Consider the following 14723-nt stretch of genomic DNA (forward strand, 5'->3'; position numbering starts at 1 on the left):
TATGTCAGAGTATACAGAGAGAGATCATAGAGAGGTATGGAAATAAATACAGATGTGTGACATACACACTTACCTATTTCCTAGTTCTATGCACTGAGCAGCCACAAAGGCAATCACACTACCGTAGCTATGCACACCTAGTGACCGGATCATGGTTCCTTAAATAATTTTCCCATAATTGAGCTAGGGCTCTTTGGAGGAATGAGTGATTTCAGGGCTCCTATAAAGAAGTACAAGATGACCTTGCATCATATTTTTGCCCAGAAAATATGAAAGTTCTCAGAATAGTGGGGACATGTCAAAATGACACAGAAGTCAGCCCAGTGTGTGACTTCAGACAATATGCACATCAAAATAAATTATGATACTAATGGATTATAAGATGTCAAAGTCATAAATGTCAAAGGCAAACTGAGGAACTACTCCAGAGTTAGGAAGATTAAGGAGACATGAGAACGAAATGCAACATAGGATCCTGGATTTAATCTTAGACCAGATATTTTTTGGGGGTGGCAGGTAGCTCTAAAAGACATTATTGGGACAACTGCAAAACATAAAGTAGGTCTACAGATCAGATAGGAATATTGTATTGATGTTACTTTCCTGACTTTGAGAATTCTATTTCGATTTTGTAAGAAAATATTCCTATTTCCAGGAAACACCTAATGAATGTTTAGCAGTAAAGGCTAAACGTTACTTTCAAATGGATTAGAAAAAAGCATGCGTATATTTGTATGTGTTTGTGTGTGTGAGAGAGTGTGTGTATTGAAAAGACAGGACAGAAAATAGGTCAAATGTTAAAATTTAAGAATCTGAGTGAACAATATATGAAAATTCTTTGTAGTAGTCTTACAACTTTTCAGTGTCTGAAATTTTTCAGAATTAAAAAATTTAGAAATTTAGTGTCTAGTAAATAATAATAACATAGTTCCTGGGACATACAATTTTCATAAATGCCAAGCTTAAAATTCATGATTTTCACAGAACAATGAATCACTCATTGGGTATGAGGAACTAAAGTCATATGCCCCTATCATTTATCATTTAATAATTTTATGTTTAAGGGAAAGAAGACACTTTAAAATGATGCTTACAAACTTTAATTAAAAAAACTGAAGTGGACACAGGATTTTGCCTTCTTCTTTTTTTAGAATCCCCCTGAAATAATAGTAAATATATACAAGAAGAATAAATTACTTACAGTGCTAAAAATAAGAAAAGATGCCATCAACCAGCCACAGAAACCTACATGTTTGTAATATAGAAAGCTGGTAAAATCCTTTTGATGGATAACTAGAATAGAGAAAATGACTCAAAACTTATGCAGAAGGTTGAAAAACAGGTGGAAACTATTTCTTTGTATAGAATCACAAAGTGGTCAAGTTCAACATTGGCAAAGATGGGGACAGTGAGGGGTCCAAGGCTGTCCTCAGGGTCATTAGTAAAAATCTGAATATAGAATGGATGAGCTTCTGTATTTATAGCAGGTAGATTATATACCCCCTCAAATAATAGCCCCAAAGGAGAAGGTAATTGTGTGGGTACAACCTTCTCTATCTCCCTCATGGGGTGCAAAGGAGTGAGGGCGTCAGCTAGAGAGAAGGCAGAGAGATCGCAGGTTGTGGTCCAGCTGGCTCCTTGGCCAACCCCAGAGCCATGCACCTCTAGACCTCCTATTATGAGCAGGAAATAAATCCTGACTTGTTTAAACCATAATTTTTCAGGTTTTCTTTTATTTAGAGCCAAAATCATTCCAAAGCCAATTGACCATTAAAACACACAAATACAATCATTAGAAACGCTAAAGAAAAATAAAATAAAATTAATGCATGTTTGTAGGAGCAAGTAGGACTGGGGAAGGTAAGAGGGATCTCTTTTACAGGAGAGATTTTAAAACTTTCTAAAGTTCCTAAACTAAGAAATAGATGGATAGGTTTGTGATAAGAATTTTTGAGTTAAAACATTGGAAGTAAAAATACAGTTTCAAGTCAATCTATTCATTGTCTCAGATAATACGAGAACAAATTAGGAAAAATGACTTAAATGATTTAAAGGTCAACATTTTAATAAAAGCAATACAAATCATATAGGCTGGGAATATGAAATGAGATCTCATATCGTGTGATATAATCATTCTCTTAACATGTGAATACTTATTTGTACAAATCAAAAAACACATCAAAAAGTACATACCACGATTCCAGGCATTTCCTAAGTCTCCGTTTTGCAGTTTGTTTTCGAGAATAAACAAAAGAAATACAAAATATCTTACTTTTTTTTCTTCTTCTATGCAGCTGAGAAAGAATAAAATGCTTGCAGTGTAAGAAAATTTACTTAGTCCTTAGAACAGAGTTTAAAGATCTGTGGAGGGATCCCTGGGTGGCGCAGCGGTTTGGCGCCTGCCTTTGGCCCAGGGCGCGATCCTGGAGACCCGGGATCGAATCCCATATCGGGCTCCCAGTGCATGGAGCCTGCTTCTCCCTCTGCCTGTGTCTCTGCCTCTCTCTCTCTCTGTGTGACCATCATAAATAAAGAAAAAATTTAAAAAATAAAAAAATAAAAAATAAAAAATAAAAAATAAAGATCTGTGGAGGGCAGACCGGGTGGCTGGGTGCTTTAGCGCCGCCTTCAGCCCGGGGCCTGATCCTGGAGACAGGGGATCGAGTCAGGTCCGGCTCCCTGCATGGAACCTGCTTCTCCCTCTGCCTGTGTCTCTGCCTCTCTCTCTCTCTCTCTGTGTCTCTCATGAATAAATAAATAAAATCTTTAAAAAATAAAAATAAATAAAGATCCATGGAGGGAAGTAATTATATAATTACCCGATTTCACATGCTCTCAGTGCATGCTTTTTTCCCTTTCTTACATTTCCATTTTCAGTATTGTTTTTTCATTTCTCCTCATTGTATTAGGCACATACTCTCAGTTTGAAGCTAATATCTTAACCATTTGAAAACCCCTGTTTAGAGTTAGTGACTTGACTTTGAACAATCTGCAATAAATCTAGGGGTCCATTGGCCCAGCACCAAGGGCAAGAAGCAAAAAGTATTTAAAAACAAGAATCAGGGCACCTGGGTGGCTCAGTGGGTTAAGTGTCTGCCTTTAGCTCAGGTCATGATCTTGAGGTCCTGGGATTGAGCCTTGTGTAGGACTCCTTGCTCAGCGGGGAGCCTGCTTCTTCCTCTCCCTCTGCCTCCTGCTCTCCCTCCTTGCATGCTCTCTCTCTCTCAAATAAATAAATAAAATCTTAAAAAGAAAATAAATAAAAGCAAGAGAATAGGGATGCTTTCTGCCATATTTCGGTTTGCAAATTACTGAGTTCTAAATGGAGTTATGCATTCTTCTAAATCATATGCAATCTTAACCAGCAAAATGCTTCCAGCTAGTCAACATTTTGTGTGTTTGTGTTGGGATTTGTGTGTTTATGTCTACCCCAGCATTGGTGGCAATCAGTACTGTTTGTTACTAGCACAGTAATGATGAGTCTGATCCTGTCTCTCACAGATCCATTAACCTCTCAACAGGACTAAAATTCACATTCAGATTGAAAAGTGCAGATATGGTGAGCTTTGGTTCCCTGGGGGACGTCCAAGTGTTGAACAAGTCACTAGATGTGCAAGGCTAGAACTCTGAGGAATCAATGCTTACTCATTAGATTTGAAAGTCATCAAAAATGCAGATGGAAGATAAAAGCATACGTATGGATGATATCCACACGTGAGCCAAGTATACCACTGTGGTTAATGTCAATGCTACAGATTGAATGTGCCCCCTCCCTCCCCAATTCATATATTGGAAGCCTTATCCCCAAGGTGATGATATCGGGAGATGGGGCCTTTGCAATGTGCTGAGGTGTTAAGGGCAGAGCGCTCATGAATGAGATTTCAGAGCTCTTATAAAAGAGGCTGCAGAGCGACCCATGGCTCCTCTGCCATGTAAGGTCACTGGGGAAAGACAATTAGCTGTCTATGAATTGGGAAGAGGATTCTCACCAGATACTAAATCTAAACTTCCGAGCCTCACAACTGTGAGGAACACATTTCTGTGTGTATAAGCCATCCAATGTGTGGTAACTGGTCAGACAAAGACAACCAATAACACTTCAGGAGTAGGCAAAGGAAGAGGAATCTGTAGAAAAGGAGGAAGGGGGAGAAACTGGAGGGAACAGAGGATGGAAGTCACAGGAGGAGGGGACACCGGAAAACAGCCTATCAAATGCAGCAAAAGAGCCCAGGAAAGTAAGGACTAACGAGGGTTATTGTAGTGCTAAAGTCACTGTAGGCAGGCCAGGGTCACTTCTGAAGAGTAGCAAGGAATAAAGAGGGGTAAGGAAGCTGAGGAAGCTGAGCTTGTCGCTGACATGAACTCACTTAGCAAGTGTGGACTCAAAGGAGGACCAGCATGACTTGTGTGATTCCTAAAAATCTATGCTCCATGAATCAAACACAGTGAATTAGGGAAAATGGATAAATTGGCTTTTTGATGCCTCACTTCAAATGGAAATAATAAATACAATACATAAAAACATTTCTGTTTCCACAGCACACATACAGCTTTTCCCTTTGTTGATCATTGCTATTTCTTTATATTCTTTTTTTTTTAAGTTTTTACTTATTTATTTGACAGAGAGAAAGAGCACAAGTAGGCAGAGTGGCAGGCAGAGGAAGAGGGAGAAGCAAAATCCCCAATGAACAGAGAATCTGATGCGGGGCCCAACCCAGGACCCTGGGATCATAACCTGAACTGAAGGTAGATGCTCAGACCCACTGAGCCCCACAGGCACCCCACCTTTATATTATTTTAAAAATGTTTTTCTGGGGACACCTGGGTGACCCAGTGGTTGAGCATCTGCCTTTGGCAAAGGTCATGATCTTGGGGTCCTGAGATCAAGTCCTACATCAGGCTCATTGCAGGGAGCCTGCTTCTCCCTCTGCCTGTGTCTCTGCCTCTCTCTGTGTGTCTCTCATGAATAAATAAATAAAATATTTTTTTAAAAATGTTTTCCTATCCTTCTCCTGTCAACAGTTATGTCTCCTGGGCCAGATAGTAAACCATATGAGGAAACTAGAACACACCTTCTAGTTCTACATTGAATTTCCTTAAGCAGTTCTTTGTGTACACTTAGGAGGAAGTTTTTAAAGTTTATCGCTAGATGGCAGTAAAGATCAAAAGTTGAATGAAACCAGGCAGGGAAACTTCCATGAGTACTAATTTTGAAATAATTATGAATGTGCACATTTGAAATCAATATAGTAGTTATATTGTTGAATGCTATTGCTAATACATATCTGGAAATGATTCTGACATGTTGTTGGTGCTTAAAAAACAGATTATTTTGGGGAAAACAATGGAAATACAAAAACCAAATGGTTAAAAGACACAACTTAGTGATGATGTGTCTGTTTGTATGCAACTACACCCTCCATGACTCCTAGAGACACATTAACAAGCTTTTTAGATAATATGAGAATCATACCTAAATCATACCTAAAATATTAAAGTCCTCTTCTGTGTCTTATATCAGAAAACATGCTCTTCCCCAAAATGTAGAGCAACTTCTTCATTCAGTATTTTAGCATTCTTCATTCTAGCATTACCTTCATTTTTCAGAAATAGTCGGCTAATGAAAAAAGTATAAAATAACATTAGGACAGTGCATAATAATTCCCAGTGTACTTAATGGCATTTTCTTTTAGTTTAAAATAATTTTTACAAGTTCTAATATTTTGCCAACTTTTTATTTTAGAAAAGGTATAGGATTCTGTGCTATTTGGGGGGCATATTTATCATTTGTTTCTTTGCATAACATGAATAGTTATGATAAAACAATTTAGCTATGTAACCTTTGCACTCCAAACAGCACCATTGTGACCTTTGATCAGAGGTGAAGGGACTTCTGACACCTATGTGGATATACCTTCAAGAAAGAGTCACAAAAACAGGATGGTTTAGTGAATAGCCTGGTGGATCAGAAGTTCATCCTCTTAGTCTGTTCTGATATAATTTTTCACTCAGCAGCCCTGTGATGATTAGCCAATTAATTATTTTTTAAATTCTTTTTATTGGAGTTCAATTTGCCAACATATAGCATAACACCCAGTGCTCATCCCATCAAGTGCCTCCCTCAGTGCCCATCACCCAGTCACCCCAACCCCCCGCCCACCTCCCTTTCCACCACCCCTTGTTTGTTTCCCAGAGTTAGGAGTCTCTCATGTTCTGTCTCCCTCACTGATATTTCCCACTCATTTTCTCTCCTTTCCCCTTTATTCCCTTTCACTATTTTTTATATTCCCCAAAGGAATGAGACCATATAATGTTTGTCCTTCCTTGATTGACCAATTAATTAATCGAAGTGCATAGCTTATGCTTATGTCTGATGGTACCAGACACCAGGGGCATATACTGAGCTATTTCTGCTTTTATTCTGTAATCTTTTAAGGCGGAGAATTCTTGAACCTTTTACATGAAGATGGGAAAGAACCAGCAACAGGGAGATATTTAAAATAACAAAAAAAGCGATAATGAGTCCCATGAAGTGTAAACGCTTCCCTATGAGATGCATTTATGTATCTGTTCCACATAATCCATCAAAACACAGAGAAACAAGGAGATGCAACAGGTCAGCTGTATACACTTTAATAAATGGGTTTTACTCCTTTAAATAAGAAGTAAAATTTGCAATTTTATATGAAAGTGGGGATTTTCTCGTCTGATATTTTGTTCCAGGAAAAAGATATAAAACTCACCCAAAACATGGGGCACCTGGGTAGCTCAGTGGTTGAGCATCTGTTTAGGGTGTGATCCTGGGGTCCTGGGATCAAGTTCTGCATCTGGCTCCCCTCAGGGAGCCTGCTTCTCCCTCTGCCTATGTCTGTGCTTTTCTCTATGTCTCTCATGAATAAATAAAGTCTTTAAAAAATACCTCAGGCAAAACAAAATATCAATATTTACTTGTAGACTTTTTTTTTAAATCTTAGAAAAACTATCATACATGACTAGGTCCTAAAATTCACATGAGTCATAGTTTAGATGAAGAGTAAATATAACTTACTTTGTCTTTGGTTGATCGGGTCTTTCCTCCAAGTTCCCAAACACTAGAAGAAAGAATTATCTTTGAATCTTATCTTGTTTAAAATCCATTAAGAACAGTGCCTCTGGGAACAAATGGCTAGTGTCTCATATCCCAAGATCACCACCAGAGTCAGGTGCCCCCCAGGTAGACAAGAGATATTAGCCAGAAACAGAAAGGCCAGGGAACACCGAGCCAGAGATCTCCATCTTCTCCTCTACAATGACACCCTTCCACTGAGCAGATTCCAGAACATCCTAGAGGGTAGCCAAGGGAAGAAATGGAAAAACAACAATAACAACAACAACAAAAACCCAAAAACCCAGAATCTAAGCTCTTTTTCTCAGACAGGTAGAAGAGTATCTAAAAAATTATTAAATCACACCAGATGGCACTAAAAGTTCATGTTTCCCCTCCTTAAACTGCGTATGAAGGTTCATGGTGAAGAATAGATTTTTAGACGACATAAAGGAGCTACATTCGGAGTCAGCTTCATGAGTACATCTGTGCCAATGCATTGGTTCAGAAATGGCCCATTCAGGAGAGCCCCACATTTGATTTCATGGCCTGCTCCCACCATCTTGAAATTGTTAAGTTTTGGATAAGGAGCCTCACATTTTTACACAATGTAAATTGTGTACTTTGGCAATGTACTTTGCCATGCAGCTATGCCTGGTTATATTCTCTCTGCTTCTTTATATTATTCTAGGACTTCATTTTTTTTTTTTATCCCACTAGAGATAAACCATTGCGTTTTTCCCCCTTTTCCTTTTGAGAGTTACTGTAGCAGCTGGTTTTTCTTGGACTATATGGAGAAGTGTTGTGGGTACTTATCTGATATTTTACTTCTCAGGTAATAGATATAGAAAGACTAAAGTAGAGGACTGAACGTGGAGGATTTTAAAAGAAAACACACAGGATAAAGATATTTGAAATATAAACGTTGAGACATTTGAAATCAATAATTGGTTTGCATCCTGACAACACAAACTTGCCAGTCGTTACTGTCTTCATAAAAATGGAATGACAATTGTTTCCAGCAAGAAGCAAAGAGCCTGTTTCCATTAGACAGGCCCAAACAAAGCAGCCTTTTTTCCAAATGGGTTGTTTGGTAAATGACTCAGCCTGGGACTAAGCTTGAGTTTCTGTGGATTTTTGTGGTAGGGCCTAAAACACACACACACACACACACACAGTAGAATTTTTGATGTGCAGATATATTCAAGGCACTTTCATTTCCTTTTCTCTCATATCTATTTTTTGCATTCTTCTCTGCTTTTTTTTCACAGATACTGTCTCTACTTTTACATCAGATCCATTTGTGGTTCCCTATTCAAAGAAAAAGACAGTCAATAAATAAGCTTTCCAAAACTGACACTATTGAATGTAATAATCTCCAGTGAGACAAGAATACGAAGAATATAATCCACAATTTAGCTTACTATAGGAAACCATTGATCTTTACAGTAGCTAGGAATAATCTGACACTTCTGATACTGGAGGGCACACTATAAAGCACAACCATAATAAAGGAAGGTTTAATTGGTAGAAATGCATTGCTAACCTCTCATAGTAGCAGCTGCTACTATATATTAATATTTCCTGAGTTTTTTTTTACTGGTGCTAGGAGCCGATAATCTCACTTAATTTTCATCACAACTCTCAGACAAGTAAACTGAGGCATAGAGAAGGTAAGAAACTTGGCCAAGATCCATATTCAGTGAGTGATATAGGATTAGGATTTGTGTCAAGCAACCTGATTAATTCTTAGTTGTGAAAACACTGACTTTTGAGTCAAAAAGTAAACAGTGGTGATAATTTATAAGAGGGTGTGTTGTTGACACATCAGTGCTAAAGAAAGAATTTGGAAGGTGGGTTGCTTTGGTTACTGAGTCAATAACCAAGTTTCTGCTGTTAAAGGTAAGGAAAGGATCATTTCCACATGACTGCGTTTTAGGTTTCCAGATACCAACCAGTTCTTTTCCTGTATTTCTGGCTCAGCCTGAAGGAGATACACAAACTCCAGTACAAGGATTTCTATTCAGACCCTCCTTTTTTTTTTTTTTTTTTTTTAAGTCATTTCAGCTTGGAGCTAAGAATGAGCCTCATCCAATTTAATCACCACAAGATTTATGCCATTGCAAGAGATGGATGGAAAATCAAAATTCATTCAGTCATAGTGACTATTTGACCTATCATAGCTAATCATCTTAGCGTTTGGAGGCACTATTTTTTTTCATTTTCTCTTGGATGGTTTAATATTAGCTGTTCCTCCTGTTTCTTATGCACCTTATATTAAGTGTTACTCTAACTCCATTAGGTCAACCCTTACAGCAACTCTGTAAGGCAGGAAGTAGTAGTAACAGTACTAGAGGTAGTAGTAGTAATGGTCTCTTACTGATGAAGAATAGTAGTTTAGAAAAGGTCATTATTATTCTCAGAGTCTATTAATAAGCCCTAGAGCTTTGATTAGAAGTCAGATTTCCTGGGACACCTGCGTGGCTCACTGGTTGAGCGTCTGCCTGCAGCTCAGGTCATGATCCAGGAGTCCTGTGATTGAGTCCTGCATTGGGCTCCCTGCAGGGAGCCTGCTTCTCCTCCTGCCTATGTTTCTGCCTCTCGTGAATAGATAAATAAAATCTTTTTTTTCTAATAAAAGGTGTGACCTTTTGAACTATAGTCATACCAGTGAATTGTACACACCTTGTCAACACCCCCACGAATATTTTTCCCAAGATGGTTCTCTGATATTTGTGTCACAAGGACCAGAATAGGAGACTTGTGATGCTTTTAAAGCAATGTCAATTTGTGAACTTGCATAGCTACTCCATGGATGATATTGCAAGTAGTGGTACACAGAATGTAATGACTGGCTATCGCCTTACACATGGCATATCATCTTTTTACAACAATGGCCATCATAATATCGCTATTCTTGCCCAAATCCCTTAGGACCCTGTTACTTTGCCTTTAATGGGTAAAATGTAATTACCTTCCCCTTGAATCTGGGCGGCTCACTACTTGCTTAAAACTAAAATGAGGGCAGCCTCATGGCTCAGTGGTTTAGCACCACCTTCAGCCCGGGTCATGATCCTGGAGATCCAGAATCTATTCCCATATCAGGCTCCCTGCATGGAGCCTGCTTCTCCCTCTGCCTGTGTCTCTGCCTCTCTCTCCTTCTGTGTCTCTCATGAATAAATAAATAAAATCTTTAAAAAATGATGTGTCAGAAGTGATGCTGCAACTTCTGAGGCCAGGTTGTAGGTGATGTAGCTCCTGCCATGGTAGCCAGAACATTTGTGGTAGAGCCAAAACTGCTATGTCGGTGGGCTTACTTCCCTGAGGACACCATGCACTAAGGAATCTCAATCCAGTCTACTTGGAGAAGACTTATATCACCGTATAAAGAGAGAGATGCCTGGCCAGCCCTAGACTCCAATGAACTACAATTGTAGGAGATTCTTCTAGCCAGAACTGCATAGCCAGGAAGAGAGAGGATTGGAGGTGATTCCCTACAAAGGTCTTTGGTGACAGCAAAATGATGAGGGTACGAGAGCAATAAGAAGATTGCTATGCTTTTTTCCCTCCTGTCTCATACCTTCACAGCTCTCAAGGTTCTTGCCTATTTTGAAAACTCTTGATTTTCTATTCATTCTCAGTCCTTTACTCCAACACACTCATATCTGTAAATCCCTTTCTTGTAAATTAACCAATCAGTCTCTGTTGCTTGCAACCGAAGAACTGATTCTCCTGATGTTTAAGCTTATAGATGCCAATTACTTTGTATCAGCACATACACATATACTCATCCAACCTCATTTTTAAGTAAAATGCTTAGTTTAGGGAACCTGAGTAGTCCCAGACATGATGAAGCCAGGCATATCTGAAGTCTGGCAGCCACTTTAAGACCATGAGGTAGGTAATCAACATAAGGCAAATGCCAGATGATCACAAAATTTCCCAACATCATTCAGCCTCAATGCAAGCAGTGGTCTTCCCCTGGATTTCTTGTGGGGAAAAAAAATTATTCATTTAACCATTATTAGTCAGATTTTTCTGTTAGTTACAGAGGACCACAAAATTAATTGATACATGCACAGAAACTATCTTTGTGTATTCCACATGTATGGAGTTATGTAGGAACTAGGACAAAAGAAGAAGAAGAAAAGTCGAAAGGGAATCATGCTCAAAGTAATTAACCTTGCACTCTGGTGGCAAAGATGTCACTTGAGGTGTCACATAAGATATAAAGAGCAGACTTGGTCACTGTGAATATTCTAATTTAATCATAAGAATAAAAAAAAAAAGAGGTTAGATAGAAGCAAGGAGCAACTACTTTAGGAGACACTTTAGCCAAAGATGAAGTATGCAGAGCATATGTGTGTTGAACCTAGAGAGAAAGGGGTGAAAGACCAATGAATAATATATGCGGTATAGTATATGGTTTTGCAGTATTAAATATATATTAAATAATATATGGTTTTGCAATATTAAATATTCTTTTATATTATTCTTATATTTATGCAGATTGTTGAAAATATTAGCAATATTTTGTTTGAGAAATTGATCATCGGTATTATACAGTTTCTACTCCTCCATGCTAGAATCAACAAGTATTTAGTGTATGTGTGTCTGTGTGTGTTAACAAAATCATCATAGGCTTACAAAAATTCACGTATCAGGCAAAAAGGGATAATGGAAGGTTTTTCAGCAAATGCAAAGTGCTAGCTACCTGTTTTATGTGTTTGTTTACTTATTTGCATATTTAAAAATTTAAGTGTATGTTATCTACAAGGGACTGGGTAGGGTACTAGAAAAACAGAAGTGAATAAAACAAGCACAGTCCCTACCCTTAAGAAGCATAGAGAAGAGAAAGGACAACTGAACTGGCAGTTGTAATACGGTATTATGGAAGCATTGAGGGGCAGGCCTCACCAAGATTTTGAGTTTCAAGGAAGACTTTTTGGAAGAACTGTCATCTTAACACAGAGCTGAAAGCCTTAGTGTGAGTTAGAAACACAAATGGAGGGAATGGGGGATTTCCCTAGAGTTTAACAATTTTGTGCATAATATTGTCAGAGGTTTATCCTATACCACAGTGTTTACCAAGAAGAATATCTTGTCCATATGGAAAAACTAATTTCTTGGCATCATGTTTAATTTCAGTATCTAGTCACAGAGCTTGAGGCTTTTTGTAGTCTTTTTCTTTCTCTTTGTTAGCCAAATCTTGATAATAAGTACACTTATAGCTAATAGTTGACATTTATATCTCCAATTATTTTTCCTTTAAACCTATTCCCTATTAAAAGGAAATGAGCTATCAAAAAAGAAAATTGACAATGAATAAATTGCTTTGCATGGCCTTAGGAAGTAGATTCACACACACACACACACAAATATCACTATAAGCAGAAGAGAACATTTTTATTTTTACTTATTATTAAAATAGCATCTTTGTCAAAAGATGTGGCTTTCTGAAGTAGCTTCTCATTCAGTTTCTCTCCTTCTTTGGCCTTTCTTTCCATACATAACTTCAGTGAAATGGATCTGGGGTCAGGAATTTGTGTTAAAATTTATGTTCATTCATTCATAAACTATATGAACCTGAACAAGTCAAATGACCTTTGGGAGCTTTAGATTTCTCATTTATAAAAGCAGATCACATTCCTCTCACAGATTTGTCTGAGGATTAAAAAAAAAAAAAAAAAAGCTTCTAAAAATAGTTTTTAACAATGAATGATTCTCTATAAATACATTTATTCATTCAATCCTTCAACAAAATGAAATAACATTCATCCCTCATGCATTCCCCATTTTACTGTCTTTCCACAATTCTGTTACCTATTTCCCGTTTTGCTAAAATATTTCATATGTGTCTGTATTATAATCATTACATTATATTGTCACCTGTTGCACAGGTCCTTGCTTCTGGATTTATTTTAAGTTTCAAAAGTTGAGAACTGTTTTTTAATAAACTTTATTATTTTAGGACACTTTTAGGTTTATAGCAAAATTATGCAGAGTTCCAAATACCCTACCTCTATCCCATAGGTTTCCTTATTATTAACATCTTGCCTTAGCTAGTGCTAATTGTTACTCATTGTTATAATTGATGAACCAATATTGATACATTATTATTAACTAAAATCCTGTGATTTACATGGTGGTCTATGATGTGTTGCACATTTCTGCAAGTTGTAAACTGTAGGTTTTGACAGATGCGTAATGTCATGTCAGAAGGCAAGAAAGTCTGCATGATAAAGTTTTCAGAAGTCATCTTCTAAGACAGTGGACAGGGAAGGAAAGGCAGGCAAAGAGAGGGTAACTCACTTAGGCAGTTTCTCTAAAATTAATTTAGAAGAGGAAGAGGTGTGGATGCAGTCTTGACCAGCAGATACATTCAAGCACCTTGACTCTATTTTTTAGAATAGTACTGATGAAAACCCCTTGATAAATTCATCCTGCCTCGATGTGCCAGCCTTAGGTTCCCTCTGATTTCCCACTCAGGTACTTTTCCAACCAAACAAGTACACAAAGGAGGTACAATATATAATAACAAAAGACCTAAAAATGTCAGAGGCTATGATAAGCAGCATATCTGTCAGTCTTAGTTTGGCTGATGTATTATGGCCCAAATATTCATGATTGTTCCATAGGATGTATGGGACCAGGTGTAAGTGGAAGAAAGTGAAGTGTGGGGATCAAGGCAGATAAAGCTACAATCAGGTGAATGCAGCTAGGATGGTCAGAGATTCAAATACCTAACTGGATTATTCTGGGAATAAAATAAAATAAAATAAAATTAAATTAAATTAAATTAAATTAAATTAAATTAAATTATTGCCTATGTGGTAAGAATACTCTCAGGGGAAAATAACTGATTTCTTTTACAAAAGTGCAAGAACAATTTGACAGAGGAAGCAAATGGTGTGGGAGCCACTCAACATGCTAAGGAAAAAAGAGAGAGCGCTTTGACCTAGGTTTCACACTTTACACAGAAATTATTTCACTACGGATCACAAACTTTAAATGTTAAATGAAAAACTTTTAGGAGAAAACAGAGGAGAAAGTTTTCAGGGATTAAGGTCCATTAAAAGTCTGTGTATGAAAAGCACTATCAATAAAAGAAAAAATGGAATAACTGAACCACATTAAAATTTAAAGTGTTTGCTTTGACAAAGACCTAATAAGAGGATGAAAAGACAAAGCTGCAGACTGAGAGGAAACATTTGCAAACCATATATTTGACAAAGGACTACTATCTAGAGTATATAAAGAATTCTCAAAACCCAACAATAAATAATAAAGTGTCAAAATACAAAATAGTGGCAATATCAAATGCTGACAAGGTTGTGGAGAAACTATAATACACATATATTAATGGAAAAATGAGGTGGTACAGGCACTCTGGAAACAGTTCAACAGCTTCTTTGAAAACTTAACATGCAACTGCCATTTTTTAAAAAGAGAAATTTTTATTGCTGTTATCATCTCATGTTCACATTGGTTTGTGAAGCAACAGAATGTTCAATTGTTACAATGCTAATGCAATAAATCCATTATTACACAGACCTGCACTTAATTATCTGTATCTGGATGATCACATATAAGGAGTCCATTTTCCAACTCTGTGAATATTTTCTCAAGTTTAATTTGC

This window comes from Canis lupus, chromosome 1 (assembly GCF_048164855.1).
Source record: "Canis lupus baileyi chromosome 1, mCanLup2.hap1, whole genome shotgun sequence".
Taxonomy (NCBI): Eukaryota; Metazoa; Chordata; class Mammalia; order Carnivora; family Canidae; genus Canis; species Canis lupus.